Source organism: Eptesicus fuscus, chromosome 8 (assembly GCF_027574615.1).
Source record: "Eptesicus fuscus isolate TK198812 chromosome 8, DD_ASM_mEF_20220401, whole genome shotgun sequence".
NCBI lineage: Eukaryota > Metazoa > Chordata > Mammalia > Chiroptera > Vespertilionidae > Eptesicus > Eptesicus fuscus.
In genome coordinates, this window is record NC_072480.1 from 15,020,001 (window position 1) to 15,037,347 (window position 17,347).

The 17,347-nt window shown below is 34.8% G+C and overlaps 1 long non-coding RNA gene across 5 annotated transcripts in view; it reads left to right on the forward strand.

Moving 5' to 3' along the window:
- LOC114235340 (uncharacterized) overlaps nt 1-17,347 on the forward strand; it is a 118,704-nt gene that overhangs the window by 38,887 nt on the left and 62,470 nt on the right. For 2 of the 5 annotated variants that reach the window (XR_008556725.1, XR_008556726.1), the window contains exons 2-3: nt 4,623-4,717; nt 16,563-16,628. This is a non-coding gene — a long non-coding RNA (uncharacterized LOC114235340). Of the gene's footprint in view, nt 1-4,622; nt 4,729-16,562; nt 16,629-17,347 lie in introns of all 5 variants that reach the window. The other 3 variants (XR_008556723.1, XR_008556724.1, XR_008556727.1) reach the window with 2 other exon arrangements.

The following is a 17,347-nucleotide window of genomic DNA, read 5'->3' on the forward strand; positions in this document are numbered from 1 at the left end:
CTGGGGGCACCGCGGGCGCACACTCGGGGCCCGCCCGCCGAAAGCCCCCCCCCTCCCCGCCGCCCCCCGCCGATGCCACGACGGAGTGATTTCTCGTTTCTGCCAAGACTGGGGGAGCCTCCTTCTCTTAGAATCTTTTCCCGAAGAGAATAGAACGAAATGTGATGTTTTTCAAATTGTGTTGAACAGAGCACCCCAAACACGGGACTCGTTATCCCCTGATTGGCTGGAAGAAAGCGGACTGGGGCATTTGAATGTTAAACACTAGATTATAATTCTCGACCTGACGAAAAATTGTATTTTTAGACAACGGAAATAATTACAGAACGTTAATACGGAGAGTTGAAAAAAAAACGGTGTTTAATTTTTTTCCATAAAAGAACTTCGAGTGACTCTGTAATGTATATTAAAAGTAAAATTGAGGAGACAATTTTCGCAAAATAGTAATTCTGCTGGCAGAAATTACAAGATTTTTATATATTTGCCCCTGTTCTCTATTGGTTAAAAACTGACTGAAGCATTAAGATTGTTTATTCTTTCGACAGAAGTTTTTCATCTTAAGCTACATATATTTATTAGATGCAGATTGCGGGAGAATTCGTTTATTTTTATTTTTATAAGAAGAAACTTTAATTTTCTTAATGTTGAGAAAGAGCTTTCCCACATTTTTTACAAAAATTGGATATATTTTTTAAACTTTTCACATCTTTAAAATAAATATGTTTTATTAAATCAGCCAATGTAGTGGGCTTAAAACTTTATTTACAGGAAATTTATATTGCTTAATTTACACAGTACAACACGTAAGTATGCACAGGTGCGTATATATGATTTCATTCCTTTGATAAATTTACTATGAAGAAAATATTGCATACAACAATGGGTATGATGTGTTTTATTTGGTAGGTTTTAAGTTGATTTTTGCTTGAGACAGCCATCTATATACTTCTGTTTATTACCAAGCTTGTCATTGCGTTTAATTGCATCTTGATAAAAGTCCGGTGTGGTTTTCAAAGAAAATCTGTAAACTCCCTGATAAACAAGATAACTGTTGATCCTTTTTAAAGTTTTTTTTTTTAATTTAATAGAAATTTGCATCCTTTTATGAGTAGTAGTTGAAATTTTGAAACTTAGAGTTTGTATTCTCACATTAGGTCAAATATGCATTGTTAGGAAATATTCAAATGACAGGCTTCTATATGACTTTTATAAGTCTCCACAGGGCTATAAATATAATTTATATTAATAAGTGGAATAACTGAATTTATAAATGGTACTATTTTATATTGCCTTCATAACAAATTGCAATTACAGAATCTATGTTCATTACCTTTTTTTAAAAGCTGTTTTATTTTCAATCATCTCATCAAAATTTCATAGAAAATGCTAATTATCCTTTATTAAATTTGAGTTGATGAAATTATAGGCAACCTCTTTTCTATTTTTAATGTAATTTTACCTATGATACCAGTGAGTTGTTGTTTTTTGTTGTGTGCTTTTTTTTTCCCCTGTGGTTTTGTTTTTTGTGTTTTAATTTTCACTCAAATTATTATATAACTTGGAGAATTTGATGGTGGGGGGAGGCTTTCAGATTCCACCAAACTGGTTAAATTTACCCATACTTTTTTAGTATTTTGGTTTATGGTTTTTGTTTTGGGGGTGATGGGTGAAAGATTGTCTTGCTCAATAAGATAGTTTTTAAAGAAGAGAAGGATTCCTTTATTTAAAACACTGCACTTAAAGCTTGAAAACACACTAGCATCTAAATAAAATCCACAGCACTCAAAATATTTTCCCTTTTATGTGATGGTAGATAAGAGGAAGGTTTTGGTTTTAGATTTGTAGGCATATAGGTATGAGTTCCAACAGATACATATGATTACTATATTATGTATGTGATTAAATTTATTTTTTATTGTACTGTAAAGACTAGAAAAGTCATAATACCACAGGAAAATAATGGTGGGTAAAGGTGTTACTATAGTAGCTCAACTTTTTTTAAAGCTATGTTTACATATTGGTGGAGGGAGAGGGAACTAGAGGAGGTAAGGTATCAGTCTTCCTGTTAGCATTGATTTTAATTTTTGTCTTTACTGTTTTTAAAAATCCAAATAAAAGTGCAGTTTTAGACTTTGTTTTAATGCTGCAACTATCTTAGTTGTACATTTACAAAATGTACTCTCAGGTGTTTGTATGTAGCACTGTATTTTTCTAATCAGATTAATATCATTTTTAATGTTTATCATGAACTAGAGCTAAAGATGAAAATTTCAAAATAACTTTCATATTCTGGATTCCTTGTATTATCATGTTTAGTATACCACATTTTTGGTTTTTGTTTTGTGGAAACTTACCTATATTTTATTTCTGTTTATTTATTGATATGTAGTAACAGTTCAGAATGTAACAAAATATTGTAGTACAGAAATACTGATCGGTTGATTTGGTTTACAAAAATAAAATAGCCAGAAGATTATATTAATTATTTGTTCTACATGATACATAATCTTTCTCCAATTAAAAAAATCAGTATAAATTTATACACTAATTTGAAATTTTATTCTACAAAAAGTTGTCTCTTATTTTAACAAATTACTGGCCTAAAATTGGCTCTTGTCTTTTATTTTTTTTGTTTAATGAAGCATAATGACCTCCATATTGATTTCTTTTTAACCTGTTTTTAAAAGAAACAGGCTATGAATCTGATTATAACTAGAAAACACATCTTAGAAAGAATTGTCATATTTTAGAGTATGAGTATACATGCAATTTTGTTCTTCTTATTATTATTCAGCAAGCTTACAAACACTATGTGCCAGGCAACTAATCTGGGCATGTAATTAGAACTCAAACTATGACTTGCTGAAATTTGGTAGCCCCTCTCAACACCAAAGGAAATCGGTAATAAAATACAACAATTACCACTTTCTTTTAAATAAATGTTGAAAATGAGATTAAGCTGTTTGCATTTTTTACAAGTTACTGTTAGGACTTTAAAGTTGATTGTCGTATTAATATAACATCCGTTTTATAATATCACATTACTAAATGTGTTTATATATTTTTCTGATTATTTGCATATACAAATGACTGTAAAGCCTTCCTATAAATACTGCTTTCTGGAGGGGAAATGATTTCGATTTGCCTTCCCTCCCCCTACCCCCCCCCTTTGACTGTCTTCAAGATTCTTTAAAAGGTCTTCCTTTAAAGATAAGTTTCAAATATTAGAATTGATATTAAATACATATGAATTTAATTCTAAATATTTCTTATCAAGTTATGAGAAGTTTAACATACTTTTGTTTAATCCTGACTTATTTTACTAAAGAATTTTTGCACTGGAAAGACGTGGGTTCTAAGTATAAATAATAAACTATTTTGTAATAGATTTGAGATTTGAGTTTCACTATTTAAAGGTTTTTTTACATCATATATTTTATCATTTGGTTTAATATTTGCCTTGTCTTTGAACTTCCTTTGTTCTTTATTATCTAGTATATTTTGTTTTTCTACTATGTAAAAACTTCACTTTTGGCATGGAGTACATATTGTATCAACTACATTTCTTTTGTGATTTTTAAAGCTAAACTACCTTAATTTTTAGAGTGCTCAAATATAGAAAACTTTGTCTACATCTTTGAGGAAGACTATGTAGTAACGATTTTAATTTTTAAAAATATCATGGTATTTAATTGGTGTTTGTGGGTTATGTGTGTGTGGTTTTTGCCATTAAGTAATCAAATATTTGGCACCAAAGGAGTAAAAATTTACTTGGTTTTCATTTCTTTTCCTAAGCTATTTTAAAATAAATATGGATAATTCAGAGCATTATGGTTCACTTAGAGTACATTATAAATCTTTGGTAATTAAACAATTTAATATTTTTATATAGTTGATTGCCACTAAGTCAAGATATAGGTGGAACAAATCAAAAAGCCACATACACATTTGGTTACACCATGTCTGCCTGGAACATTAAAAAAAGCATTGGCCCAATATTCATCTGTTTATTACTTATATTTTAATTTGCTTAGAGAGTAAGTTCTAAATTTTGTCCTGTTAGCATTGTAATGTCTTAAAATATTTGGAAATGTCAATATTATTGTTCACTCAGGTATGGCGAAAGACAAAAGTTGAAAATAATGATAGTTTCTATAATCATTTAAAGTTTGATAATTTGGGGGAGAAAGGTAGTTAAAAGTTTCTCTCCATCCCTTAAGTATTTTTTTAAACTGGGTTTTATGAGTTTCAGAAGCACAGACAAACTGTATCTCTGGTATTTTCCTTGTGAGTCCCATTTACCAGTTCTCTAACACCTACTTATGCACCCTCCCCCCTTACACTGCTTTGAAAATGAATGCCCTAAAGAGAAATGAAAGCAGAAGCATATTAATCTGATTTGAAGAGGCTTCAAATGATAAAGCATATCACAGGTGTTTCTAATCAAGTTATTTCTATTTAAATAACATTATTTTCAAGTTAGTGTGTGTTTTCTAACATATGCAAGATTGAGGTCATTTTGAAGACCTTACTACCTCTGTCCAGGGATCCACTGTGGAACTCCAGGAGGCGGAAATCTGTTGAGTGTCTTCATGCTATAATACATGACATTTTTATTGCAGGTTTTGACCTTTAGGAGAGAGCCAGTTCTGGAGAACAACCTAACTTCTTTGATTGAGCACTCACATAATGCACTGGAACATGTTAGGAGATTAAGGTATACTAAAGGTATACTAATGAATTTTAGAAGCATACAATTTTAATATCTTTTCAATATAATTGGGTTGCAAAATTGGTAAAGCTAGAACTTTTAGTTTTAGGTAAGTTAAAAATTAGTAAAGATATATTAATACATCCTGTGAAGTAGCCATGGTTAAGTACTTTTATTAAAAATCCAGATTCTTTTACATAGTTGATCTAATCATCTTGTATTAGGTCCAACGCCAACTGAATTTATTTAGTCTAAAAATAAATATATATAGGGATTTTTCTATTTTTCTCTTAGGGTTGTTATTATAGTGTTATATATGAAAGAATTAAATGTTGGACTTTTCATCTTATAAAATAGAAAGTTTCAATCATATGGAATTTGGTGCTTGGCTGTATGACGGGTTTAGTGGTCGGTAGAGCCTATAAAATTGGATAAAATTAATAGAATATTTTAAAAGCATTTAAAGATTCCAAGTAGTATTTAACTAAAAGTGGCAATTTGATTGAAACTGAAAAACCCACTTTCTTAAGTAGAAACTAGTGTCTGACTCATGGGTACTCCAAGTAAAATATTTAAATTGTTCGTAGCAGAAGTTGCAAACTCCTTTAAAAATAAATGGGAGAATGCCAAAATTTCTAGTGACTTATTGTCTTTTTCTCCAGAAAACTTTACAATAGAACCACTTCCATAACATATTTATTTTCTTTGATTTGTGTAGGTTTAGTTGAAAATTTTGGCTACTTAGCTAATAAAATTCTTGATTGTTTTCTAAATGGTAATCTGGTATAATGAAAATGAATTTGAACAGTATTACTATGATTTTTTTAAAAACTATTTGCTACATAAAGTGAGGTTTACTAAAATATAACATACTATAATTTTTCTTTAAATATTTTTTCACCTAAAAATATTTACTTTATATACTTAAGATATAGGAATTACATAAGTGAGGTGTTGTTTTTTTTCCCACGAGAAAAGTGTAATTTAGTCTTAAGAATAAAGTGTAATTATCATGGTCATAAAACTACTTTTATCTGTAAACATCTTTACACATTATTAAATATTTTTAAAGAAAATTCTCAGATGTATGTTTAAGAATCTCTGAACATTGAGATATATATCAAAATACTAAAAAGCTAATGTTGGATGTTTCTGCATTAGTAGATATTAGATAGATAATCCAGGAATGTGAATCTATTAACAGTTAAGGTTAAATAAAATGTTAAAATTTTAATAGAAATTAGTTTAATATAAGGGTGAAATTCAGATGTTGATGTCATTATACTGTAGGTGATTGAGATAAATACATAGTATTAAAATGTCTTCATAACTTTGATTTGAGAATGTTATGAAAAACCTGAGTTTAATTGGGAAGAAAATGAAAATTTGCTCCCCTTTAACTTAACCATTGTTTTCCAGGTTAGAGAACTATAATGAAAAATAAAAAATATGATTTCTGAATGTCTGGGGAGAAAAATCCAGGTTCAATTTATTACTTTCAAACCAGGTATCTTTACACACAGCCTTATTGAATTAAATGGGTGAAGAGAGACAGCTTTTGCATTTATATTGTAGATTAGGACATAAATCCATAGAGTTATGCCTAATTTAGAGAGCTTATGATTTGTGTTCTTTGAAATTGTCAAAACTTATTGTTTGGACAAAAATTTTTAGCATCATAAAATTGTCCTCTCTATACACTGGCTTATAAATTTCCAAATTTTAAACTTAGTAAATAATTTAACATCTAAAAGAATCAATGCAGATATTAATAGTTTTCTTGTATTTAGTCACTTCTTATAAAGGGTCAGAAACTTTAATTTGTAGTATGTTATTTTAGGAGACATGTTAATAAGTTTTTATACTGCAGAGTATGATTGGTTATCTTTTAACTGCCCCTTAAAGGACATTTTGTAAGGATTTTGGCTGTTGTAAATTTGCAAACCTGCTTATCTCTATCTAAGCCTTGATATGTACTTCATTATGTCAGAATTTTGAGAAAGAATTTGTTATTTTTTTCCAGTGATAAACTTATATCTTGTGCAAATATCTATATTTTTTGTTAAATGCATTTTTTGGGGTTAAATGACATTTGTTTTAAGGAAAAATTCTTAATTGTTTCTAAAATACAGCTATACTGTCAGTGTTCCTATTTTATTGAAATAGTTATCCTTAGGATCTGGAGGGAGAATATTTGGATAAACTAGAATAGAGGTAATTTAACATATGTGTATGAAGGGACTTGAAATTATTCATTATTTTTCATTGGTATGTAATGCTAATTTATAAGGACAACTTATATTTTAAGTAACTTGTCAGCTATAACAACTTTATTTAATAGAGGTTTTATTAAAGAGTAGATACAATTATCTTTCTTAATAAAAAATGTTCATTTGAAGCAGTTTTGTATGTGAGTATAGTTTTTCTTTCTTGACTAGGAAATTCATCCTAATTCTATTTCTGTTTTTTTTTTTAAATAAGACCTAATGCATCAGAATTACATTTTCGGATAAGCATTTTCAAAAGGCAATATTTAGTTTGAGAATTTAATTTTTTTTGTTAAACATCATTTAAAGTAGAATTTACATTCTCAGCAACACATACCACACTTTTGGTATTTCATTAACATATAATTTCGCATACTTTTATTTTCCTATTTTCCTGGTTAGAGTCACTTGGAACAGAAACATGCAGTATGTTTCAAAAGCACCTGCTGATACTGATTAATCTTCTGGTTAATAGTTTATTTATTACTGTTTGCAAATGTCTTAATTTTTAAAAATCCTTTTATTTTGCTGTTAGTATTTTATTGTATAGCCTTTATATTAAATACATATATTTAGAAGTTTTATTATCCTGTGACCTTCAGAATTATTTTTTATTTTTATTATTTGTTTCCTATTGAGCTGCTAAGCAGAAAAATTATGTTTTCAATTGTGAGGAAAATAAAAGATTGGGTGTTTTTTTCTTTTTACAAAGTATTATCTGAATTTTAAATATTACTGTATTTTATACTTTTATTTTAAGAAATATCAAACCTATCCTTTTTTAAAGGATATTTAAATATTTTAAAAATGTATTAGCCAGTTCTAGCATTTATAAAAATTTTTATAGGTTTCCTAATTTTTCTGACTTCTAAAATATTTTTTCAGAATCAAAAATTTCCCTAGGTGTTAAAAGATACGAATTGCTTTTAAATATACAGTTTTAAGTTCATAAATAGCGTCACATTTAAATTTAAAGGTAATTTGACAGAACAATTTATTTCTCTTATTCATCATTAATTTATATTATGTACTAAGTTTTTAGCTTTGTGTTACATTTAAAGTAGATAAGTTACATGTAGAAATTTTTTAATAGTTGGGATTTTTGTAAACTTTATGGGCTAAAAAAAATCTTGTTTTTTTGTTAATGGTATCTAATGTGAAACATATGGTAGTGATTAACTGGGAACCTGGAGCTTTTTATAAGCAAAATACAATTTCATTTCTTGGTTGAAGTTTAGATACTTTCTTATTCTCCAGGAGACTAGCAACAGAAAATATACTGTATGAATTTACCCTGAACCTGGGTAATAAGACAACCTGAGTATTTTGGTAATTGAGCAGTTAAATCTAAACTAGGAGTTGCAGATCATTACATGTCATTAATTTATTTTCTGAGATACATTAATAGGTGCTCTTTCTAAGCAAAACACCAATCAGTTTTATCTTTTTTTCTTGTCTTCCCATCCTGCTTTTTAAAGAAAAAATTCCTTCTAAATAAGTATATTGTATAATGATGTAAGCAGACCTGCTAGATAGGTTGGACTGAACCATTTTTTTTTCTTATTAGTTGTATATGCTTTTCTCAGTTTGCTGCTTCAGCAGCAGCAACAGTGAATAAACAAGTATCACCACAGCCCTTGTTCTTGTCCCTTATAGCTGGAAACAGGAGCTGGGAGATTGCTTCTTCTACTCAGCTGTTGTACATAATAGCATCAAATATGCAATAATGGTGGCCAAAAGAGCCTAAACCCACCAGTTCTTACAGATTAGGTGTGACAGGCCTGTCAGTGTAACCCTATGTAGTATATTGAATGCATTCATTGACAAAAAGGTATCTTCTTCCCAGAGGAGCATAAAGAGAACTGTAGGTACTTACAGTTTTTAGACTCATTTTTACTATTTACTCTTGTTTTATTTAATGTAATTTTCATTTAGTTAATTTTCTCTGTTTGAATGTAAACTTGTCTTGCATCTGAAAGTGTGTATGGTGTTTCATGTTTTTCACTTTTAAGCTGGTAAACTGGAAAAATTAATAATTAGTTTCTAATAACACAAGTTAGGTAATATTGAAGAAAGAAAAGTTGACAGTGGCCATATAGGAGTATTCTTTTCACATTGGGGCCATATTCCGAACCCATATTATTTTCATTTTCTATAGCCCAATCTAAACAAGGCCAACTTATTGTTGATTTCACTGTGACTAAAAAGAATACCACTCTATACTACTTAGTATTGTATATAACTAATACAAAGCATGCTGCAGATAGAAACTCATAAGTATTTGCTTTTTCTCAATGTTAATGTCATATCTGGAAAATTCAGATTATTCTAAGTCTTTCAGAGATAGGACTTTGTAATTTCAAATAGTATAAAAGAGTGTTTTTATAATTTAACACAATTTGAATTTGCACAGTTTTGTATCACCTAAATATCTGTACATTTTCTCATCTTTTCTATCTGAATCATTCCAGTAGGTTGTAATTACAGGGAAGTGAATATTGGGTTTCTATTAAAGTACTGATTTCATTTGTAGCATTCTTGCTGGGAACTACAATGACATTTTAGTGTGTGAGCATAATGCCTTAAAGTCTGACATTTGCAATAGCATTTCTTTAAAAAGGTAACAAACATCCTCATTAAAATCACAACTAATCACTCCCACTCTTAATGTTTTTCCCTTACTAATTACAGTAAACTAAGAATATTAGTTCTCTAATATTATCAAAAAAAATTTTGTTGTAGTATGTGCTTGGTTATCTGAAATGATAAATGATCCCACAGCCTAGTTTAACATTGTGAAGTCAAACATATTCAACCAGAAATTGAGATTGCTATGTTTTGCTAATACTGAAGTGTTTTCTTTAATATGTTGATGTAACTTACAGATAACACTAATTAGTGTTAAATGACCCTTAACCAAAAAGTGAGTTACATGATCCTTTATATCGAAAACACCTTGTTTTTACTACTAATTACTGTGTAAATTGTCTGTGGACTACCTGTACCAGAATAACCTAGAATAAAACATTTTCCAGAACAGCTGAATCAAAATCTAGAGCTGGAGCTCAGGAATTTGTGTTTTTTTCCAAGCTGTAATTTTTTGTTTTGTTTTGTTTTTAGAAGCACTACATGTGAGAAGCACTGCCCAAAAAGAAATAAGGGAGGACTCTTCACATCAATAAACCATTTATATTTTCTGCTTTCTTTTCTCTTTGATCATTGTGTATCTAAGTTCAGTAACTAATTATGAACCTTATAATTTCTTCCACAGTAGTTCTAGATTAAGTCTTGGTATTTCTTCAGTCATATGAGGAAAACCTATATTATGTGAGTTTTATTTTTATGCAAGTATCTTTGGCCAAATTTTGTCTATTCTATTTCTTTGGAACATTTAGTATATCTACACTTGATAAATTGATCATTTAAGAATTTTTTTAGTTTTCATCTGCATAGTAACTCTTTTTCTTAAACGTAGTTTAAAATGTTGGAGAAAATACAGAAAGAGGAACTTTTCTTATACTGCTTGTGGGAGCATTTGACAAAATTCTAATAAAGTTGAAGATATACTTAGGCTTGAACACAACAATTCCATTCCTAGATGTCCTAGATAAACTAAGACATGTGAAAAAACCTTGTTTACTTTTACTTTTCATAGGAAAAATTTTGAGAGCAATTTGAATGTTAAGTAACAGAAAATAATAAATTGTGACATAATCATATGATGAATTCTTTGTTATACTGCTATTTAAGTGAGAACTGTGTATTGTTATAGATTAATGATAAAAATAAGTTGCAAAGGTTATATACAATACATTATACAAAATATATATGGTATGGTAACATTTATGTAAAGTTTGAAAACAATCCTATATATTAAAAGCACTAGAGGCCTGGTGCACGAAATTCGTGCACGGGGGGTGGGGGTGTCCCTCAGCCCAGCCTGCACCCTCTCCAATCTGAGACCCCTTGAGGGATGTCCGACTGCCTGTAGGATCGGGCCTAAACAGGTAGTCGGACATCCCTCTCACAATCCAGGACTGCTGGCTCCCTACTGCTCACCTGCCTGCCTTCCTGATTGACCCTAACCGCTTCTGCCTGCCCATCTGATTATCCCCTAACTACTCTCCTGCTAGCCTGATTGATGCCTAACTGCTCCCCTGCCAGCCTGTTTGCCTCTAACTGCCCACCCGTGCAGGCCTGGTCACCACTAACTGCCCTCCACTGCAGGCCTGGGTCCCCCCCAACTGCCCTTGCCTGCAGGCCTGGTCGCCCCCAACTTCCTTCCTTTGCCGGCCTGGTCACCCTTAACTGCCCTCCCTTGCAGGCCTGGTCCCTCCCAACTGCCCTCCCCTGCTGGCCTGATCACCCACACCTGCCCTCCCTTGCAGGCCTGGTCCCTCCCAACTGCTCTCCCCTGCTGGCCATCTTGTGGTGGCCATCTTGTGTCCACATGGGGGCAGCCATCTTGTGTGTTGGAGTGATGGTCAATTTGCATATCACTCTTTTATTAGATAGGATAGAGGCCTGGTGCATGGGTGGGGGCCAGTTGGTTTGCCCTGAAGGGTGTCCCGGATCAGGGTGGGCGTTCCCTTGTGGCATGGGTGGCCTGGGCGAGGGGCCTGTGGTGGTTTGCAGGCCAGCCATGCCCCCCGGTGACCCAAGCGGAAGCCCTGGTATCTGGGATTTATGTATTTTCTATAATTGAAACTTTGTAGCCTTGAGTGGAGGCCTGGGCTGTCCAAGGTGTGCAGAAAGCTTGGCTTTCTCCATTGCTGGGGGAAACCCAAGCCTCCTGCTCGCTCCGTGGCCATAGCCATCTTGTTAATTTGCATACTTGCTCCTGATTGGCTGGTGGGTGTAGTGGAGTGATGGTTAATTTGCATATTACTCTTTTATTAGATAGGATAATATGTAAATTGACTGAACAGTGGAATGACCAGTCACTATGACATGCACTGAGCACCAGGTAGCAGACGCTAAACACAGGAGCTGCCCCTGGTGGTCAGTGCACTCCCATGGGAGCGCTGCTCAGCCAGAAGTCAGGCTCACGCTGGCGAGCCAATGGCGGTGGCCGGAGCCTCTCCTGCCTCCGTGGCAGGCGTCCCGTAAGGAGCAAGGGGTCCCAGACTGCGAGAGGGCACAGGCCGGGCTGAGGAGACACCCCTGCTTTCCCCCCCCTCCCCCCGCCAGTGCATGAATCTTGTGCACCGGGCCTCTAGTGATATATATTACTTTAAATACTTGAATTTATAATAATCATATAAAAGCATGCATAGGAAATAAAAACCAAATTCAGGATTATAATCAGGAGAGAGGGGGAATGGGACTCAACTATATATGTAGTCTTTCTTAAAAAATTTAAGCAAGCCCAGCCGGGTATAGCTCAGCGGTTGAGCATCGACCCAGGAACCAAGAGGTCACCAGTTCGATTTCCGGTCAGGGTATATGCCCAGGCTCAGTACCCAGGGTGGGGTGTGCAGGAGGCAGCCAATCGATGATTCTCATCATTGATGTTTCTATCTCTTCCCTCTTCCTTCCTCTCTGAAATCAATAAAAGTGTATTAAAAAATTTTTTTAAGCAAAGTAAGCATGGCAGAATATTAGAATTAAATATTAGAATTAAATATTAGAATTAAAGACAGCTGGATTGGAGAGCCAGGGCTAAGATGTGGAGATTTATTTTGGTATTCTCTTTGTTTTTCTTTGGATTTAAAATGTTGGGGTTTTGTTTGTTTTTTGTTTGTTATTCAAATTAATGAAACAAAAGTGCTATCCTTTTTTTTTGGTGAAGATCTTCAACAATAAGATGTACAATTGGAATGAATGTTTCATTAAGCATGGATGGGTTTATTCTCTTCTTTCTATTCTGTGACTTGTAGTAAGTGCTTAACTGTTATGTAAGAACAGTTTATAATATGTCCCACAGAAGTCAAACCTTTTAACAAACTTAAGTTTCCAGAATATTTTTCAGTGTTTTTATTTTTAAAGAGAAGATGTAATGTTTTCTCTTGCATACTAGCTTTTAATCCTTCCTCTCTTAATAACTAAAGGGCAACCATGGAAATAAATTTCTCTTATCATTACTCTTTCATTTACTCCTGCATTCAGGCAATTTCACAACTATGTTTTCTCTTGTTTTGGCCATAGATTATAACATTACTAGAGGCCCAGTGAACGAAATTCGTGCACTGGTAGGATCCCTAGTGGCTGCCGACTGGGTACTCCCTTCCTTCCCCCGGCCGCCTGCCACCACTGCTGGCCAGGGCCTCCCTCCCTTCCCCACGACCAGCCCAGCCCCTGGTCGAACTCCTGGAAGAACTCCAGTCAAGGGGACAATTTGCATACTACGCTTTTATTATATAGGATTTTCAATGATTTATTTATACATATTTAAACTCCACCTTAAGCTTTGTATTTATAATAAAATTATTGAAATTGGGCACTGTGGTTTTTAGTTTTTGCAGTAGCATACATGTCTATGTATGTGTATGTATGTGTGTGAGAGAGAGAGGTTGGTCAATCTTGTGGTATGATCTTGAATTTATCTTAAAATATCTGTAATTATGATGTTCTCCAGAGGTTTAGTGTGCTTCAAGTTAGACATTGAGGAATGAGTTTAAATTACCCATACATATTTGACTTTTATTTATTTATTTATTTATTTTTATGATTTTTTAAAAAATCTTTATTGTTCAGATTATTATAGATGTTCCTCTCCCCCCCCCCCCCCCAATAGCTCCCCTCCACCCGGTTCCCACCACACTCCAGGCCTCCCCCCAACCACTGACCTCGTCCATATGTATAAGCTCTTTGTCCATCTCTTCCCGCACCCCCACAATCCCTTCCCCCCGAGAACTGTCAGTCTGCTCCCTTTCCATGCCCCTGATTCTATTACATTCACCAGTCTGTTCTGGTCATCAGGTTTTGTATTCATTTGATTTTTAGGTTCACTTGTTGATAGATATGTATTTGTTGTCACTTTGTTATTTATAATTTTTTATCTTTACCTTTTTCTTCTTCTTCCTCTTCTTAGAGAATACCCTTCAGCATTTCATATATTACTGGTTTGGTGGTGATGAACTCCTTTAGGTTTTTCTTGTATGTGAAGCTCTTAATCTGACCTTCAATTCTAAATGATAGCTTTGCTGAGTAGAGTAATCTTGGTTGTAGGGTCTTGCTATTCATCACTTTGTATATTTCTTGCCACTCCCTTCTGGCCTGCATAGTTTCTGTTGAGAAATCAGCTGACAGTCGTATGGGTACTCCCTTGTAGGTAACTTTTTCTCTTGCTGCTTTTAAGATTCTCTCTTTGTCTTTTGCCCTTGGCATTTTAATTATGATGTGTCTTGGTGTGGTCCTCTCTGGATTCCTCTTGTTTGGGGTTCTCTGCACTTCCTGGACTTGTAAGTCTATTTCTTTCACCAGGTAGGGGAAGTTTTTCTGTCATTATTTTTTCAAATAGGTTTTCAATATCTTGTTTTCTCTCTTCTTCTGGCACCCCCATAATTCGGATATTGGTACGCTTGAAGTTGTCACAGAGGCTCCTTACACTATCTTCATATTTTTTATTCTTTTTTCTTTGTGCTTTTCCGGTTGAGTGTTTTTTGCTTCTTCATATTTCAAATATTTGACTTGATTCTTGCAATCCTCTAGGCTGCTGTTGGATCTCTGTATATTATTCTTTATTTCAGTCAGTGTATGCTTAATTTCTGATTGGTCCTTTTTCATATCCTTGAGAGTCTCACTAAATTTCTTGGAGGTTTCTAGAAGATTCTTGAGTAACCTTATAACCATGGTTTTGAACTCTGTATCCAGTATTTTGCTTTCATCCATTTCTTTCATTTGTGACTTATTTCATTGTCTCTGCATTTTGGCTGCTTCCCTGTGTTTGTTTCTATGTATTGGGTAGCTGCTAAGTCTCCTTGAGTTGATAGAGTGGCCTTGTGTGGTAGGTGTCCTATAGGGCCCAGTGGCTCATCCTCCCCAGTCACCTGAGGTAGATGCTTTGGTGCACCCCTTTGTGGGCTGTTTATACAGTCTTGTAGTTAACCCTGATTGCTGTTGGTATCACTGGGAGGAATTGACCTCCAGGCCAATTGGCTGTGATGACCACCTGTGTCTACACTGGAAGATCTGTTGTGCAAGAGACACCCTTATGGAGCAGGACTTGCTTCAGTGGGGCTTTGGTGCTCACTGAGTCTTCCCCTTGATTGTGTCTCTTATGGATGTGAAGAGTTGTAATCCGGTATGGTCTCACTCTGACCACTGGGTACACTGGCTCTTGGATCTCCAAGGAGGTGCAAGGTCAGCCACTGTCTGGGGCCACCCAGCAGGAGCTACAGAGACATCTGCAGATTCCTCCTTTTTGTAAGGGGTTTGGAAGTGCCCAGATGAGGCCCAGCTCTGAAGCAAGGCAGGCTGCTGCTGCCAGGCCTTGGGCCTTCTTTTGGAAGCTCTGGGGCTCTCTGACCCAGCTGTAGTTTGACAGGTTTTAGGCAGAGAAAGGACAGGCCATTCATATGCAAAAGCTGATGTGCACATCTTGGGTGGGGTTGTAAATTGGTTGGGGTGGGGTCTCTGGGAATCACCAGGGCGGAGCAAACAGCAATGGCTGCCAGTCAGCCCTGCACCAGAGAGGTCCCCATGTCTCCGCGTCCCCCGTCCTGCGCCTCCGTGCAGGAACAATGATCGCTGCGAGCACCTCTGAGAGAAAGCCACCCTTGCGTTCCTGTCCTGATGCCAGACAGTCCAGTTTCTCCCCATATGTGTCTGGGTCCCCCATAGTCTCGCCCAGAACTGGAGTTCAGAGCAAGCGGGAGCTTGTATCTCCCTCCCGATTAAAAGAGCAGCACATCCAGGTGCCAGCACTTTGCGCGCCTCCGCACCTCTTCCCAGTCTCAGTGTGCTTTCTTCACTTCTCTAGTTGTGGAACTTCCACTCAGCCAGCTTTCCCACGGTTCTGGGTGGTAGTTGTTCTGCCTTTTAGTTGTAATTTTGATGTGGTTGTGAGAGGCAGCAAGTATAGGTGTTTACCTATGCCGCTATCTTGGTTCTCTCCCACATATTTGACTTTTAAACTTCAAGATGGTATTAGTAATAGAAAAGTGAGTTTTAAAAACTAATAATAAGCCCTGGCTGGTGGACTCAGTGGTTAGTGCACCAGGCGTGCACTTGTCCCCTCCCCCCCCCCCCCACACACACACTGTAGGGTTGCTGGGTTCGATTACCAGCCAAGAGCAGGTACCTGGAGTTCCAGGTTCCATCCCCACCCAGATGGGGGCACCTGCAGGAGGCAACCAATCTATGTGTCTCTCTCTCTCACATGATGTTTCTCTCCCCCCTCCCTCCCTTCTCTCTCTAAAAGTCAATGAGAAAAATATCTTTGGGTGAGTATGAACAAAACAAAAAAAAAACCAAAGCAAACAAACTTTGGACTAAAATATATAAATGTTGGTGCTGGATTTTATAATCTGTGATTGTTCTATGCTTATTAGGGATCAGAAAACTGTCAACCTCGGTTGCTAATTTTATAACTTATATAATGTGAACAAATTTTTAAAGTCTTCACTTTTATTTTTTTCTAGGTTTATAACGATAAAATGAAGACCATAATAAAACAGCCTCGTACTTAGTTCATCATTTCTTACCTTGTAAGTATTAACTGAGCCCCCCTACCATTGCTATAAAAAAGTTACTGTTTGATGTCATTTTTTGCTTTATTTCTGAGTTTTTATCATCCTAGAATGATAACTTATTAACATCCCTTTACCCTCTACACATTGAAGGTTGATGTTTTCTTGTGTTGTTGTTTTTTTTTTTTAATATATTTTTATTTTTTTAAATACATTTTTATTTATTTCAGAGAGAGGAAGGGAGAGAGAGATAGAAATATCAGTGATGAGAGAGAATCATCAATTGGCTGCCTCCTGCATGACCCCTACTGGGGATGGAGCCCACAACCCAAGCATGTGCCCTGTCCAAGAATTGAACTGTGACCTCCTGGTTCATGGGTCAATCAACCACTGAGCCATACTGGCTGGGCGAAGTTTGGTGTTTATTTAATCCATTTTAGAGCAAGAATAATGCCATTGCCGTAGGTAATTTTTCTATTTGGGAAAGTATCTTTCAGCTAGGCCCTAGCATCTCTTACTCTGAGAATCACAATTTTACACCCTTTTCCTTCAAAGGAATTTACATATAAGTATGGCCTTTTCTTATCATCATTATTCAGGTTCCTTGACAGTTATTTTATGGTTTTATAAATTGGAAGTATTCTCTCCATTTAAGAAATTGTTTTATTATTATTATTATTTTTACATTTCGCTAGGTTACACTTCATACATCTTAAGATTTAGCTGTTAAACTTCAG